Source organism: Haliotis rubra, unplaced genomic scaffold (genome assembly GCF_003918875.1).
Source record: "Haliotis rubra isolate DU_JTF1 unplaced genomic scaffold, ASM391887v1 Scf659, whole genome shotgun sequence".
Lineage (NCBI taxonomy): Eukaryota > Metazoa > Mollusca > Gastropoda > Lepetellida > Haliotidae > Haliotis > Haliotis rubra.
Genome location: NW_025767367.1, coordinates 529,307 through 531,890, shown reverse-complemented (window position 1 = coordinate 531,890; position 2,584 = coordinate 529,307).

Genomic DNA, 2,584 nt, shown 5'->3' with positions numbered 1-2,584 from the left:
ACCAGCACGTCTATGATACCCGTCAGCATTGTATGCAGGTGTGAAATATACTGACACCACTTTCCATTCTTGTTTCGTGATCACGCTATGCTTTGGATATGATGTTTTCGAAGAAATAAAATAGCCATTTCTATATAAACCTTTGTGTTATTGTATCAGTCATGTACTTTGCTCGTTACTTTCAGTATTTCCAAGTAGCTGTGTGTATGTGCGTGCGTGCGTGCGTGACCCAGCTGACAGACACACACGCCAATGTGTAGTTACAACGCCACTTACAACGTTCACTGCTGGACCACACGCTGTCACCGGCCGGGTCGTACTCCGACTGTAACCACGAGATATAACTTTATTGACGATGTCAATCTTTATTAAAGGGGACATTTCTTAAATATGCGCTTCGCGGTTTTTCTCATTACTGTAAGTAATATTCCACATTCCAGAATATTACCATGGTTGAGAAACTTCAGACGAACCAATCAGTTTCCCATGCAGTTTCTTGTATGGCTAGGGGTGGTGGGCTACCCTAGTGGTTAAAGCGTTGGCTTGTCACTCCGAAGACCACTGTTCGATTCCCCACATGGTGACAATGTGTGAAGCCCATTTTTGGTGTCACCAGTCGTATTATTGCTGACATATCGCTAAAATTGGCGTAAAACCAAACTCACTCACTCACTTTTGTATGACTGTCTGTGCATCCTGGTGAGAGAAGTAACAATGGACATATGGTGACGTCAAATGACATACAATCAACCAAGTTACACTCTGTGTCCTCCAGATCCTCGGATGCCCCACGTAGGTGGAATTTGCGACACCTACCTCTGGGGTTCCCTGACGTGATATTGCTGGGCGATTACCCCGACAGGCGTTACCGCTACCCTCTCCTTGATTTAAAAGTTAATCTTCAGTATCAATGAGACGTGCACGTGTAGGAAAACTCTCGTAAAACCAGTCATTAGCTGCAATAACTCCACATGCAGTGTATTAGAAGATAATTAAAGGTAGCATAAGATTGGCATCGACATTATGATATATTGTACAAATTTCTTCCAACTGTAAGACAGGGATTATTTAATCATTCGATGATTATGTTGACAGTACGTTAACCCTAAGTCTTGGAGTCAACCAAGAATACATCGCTTTAACCTATTCGCAGTTGGAATCACTCGCACTGATCTGTAATGGGATGGTCTCGATAACAGTCACGGAGACATGGTGGCAGCGATGATTTACTCCTTAAGTTATTCTGGTTCATGAATATATTCATACTGATTTTGTTTCTGTTATGGAATGGGTCACTAGTGGTCCAGCTCACACCGCACTTGGCAATAATGAGTTGCTTCCTTACACGTGCTAGGAAACGAACGATCGCAAGTCGGAATCCCAGATTTCACCTCATGGTATTTCTTGATTTGTCAGCACCACAGGCAAATTGCAGCGCAAATAAGATTGCGCAACAAAGACAACATTACCAGTCTTCCAATATGCGAGCGAAGCGAGCAAAGGTTGGCGACGTGCTTCCCTCGCTTCGGTTCGAAAAATATTTTTAATGTCAAAATAAAATATTGCCATCATCAAATGTAGACACCCATGTCCTTACAGAGTTGTGCTCTCAGATTTCCAACCTCATATTTAATAATTACTCACGTAAAATATATTTAATTCAAAATTTTAAGCGCAAATTGTGGCATGTCAAATCGTTCGTCGCCTCCATTACCCCTGCCAGCTTCCGCTGGTTATTTTCTCTTCGATGCGAAGCCCTATTTGCGCTACATTTGGCCTGTGGTCAGCACTAAAACTCTCCGCTCTGACATCTGGTATGTACGTAAACTGCCGGAATAAAGCGAGAATGCGTCCATGTTTGATGGAGTCTAAATGATTGGGTTCGGGTATCGTAGCCGTATTGGAAAGACCTCCGTCCGTATCCCCCCTTAAATTTCCTTCAAATCATATCAACAGAATCTAATATATATTCCTCATCTGATAAGGATTAGTTTTAACATTTTTTTAATTGTATCTGAACATACTGAAACACATATTCAACTTCTAAAAATGTCACTCAAAGAAATGTTTCCTGGTCGTTAAAATGTAAGGTAGATACGGGCGGAAGTCTTACCGCCGTATTTGTTTAACATAATTTTGTAGTGTTGCAGCGACTCTTCCAGCCTAGTAATGGTTTGATTGTGTTTGAAATATTCTGGTCACATTAATTTTTCAAGGTAGTAATGTTTTAGACCGATCAGGTAAAGGGCAAGAGATTCGTTCCTCTATCACCTAGTTCGATTCGATTGTTGATTCAGTAAAGACTTTGGCTATATGCCCCTCGTCATCATTTTACACTGTATACATGATAGAATATGGTTATCCACTGAAATAAACATATTTGTTACATTTACGAAAGGAGGCTGGATAACCATTTCGGTACTTACATGCATAACTTTATGTATTTACATAATTTTGAAATACTATCTTTAGATGGGTTTGTTAATAATTCCAAAAAATTCAACATACCTAATAGAGTTTGATGGTGTTAGCGTGTAACATATGGCGACTGTAAGAAACGGTGGAATACCACACGAACAAGGCG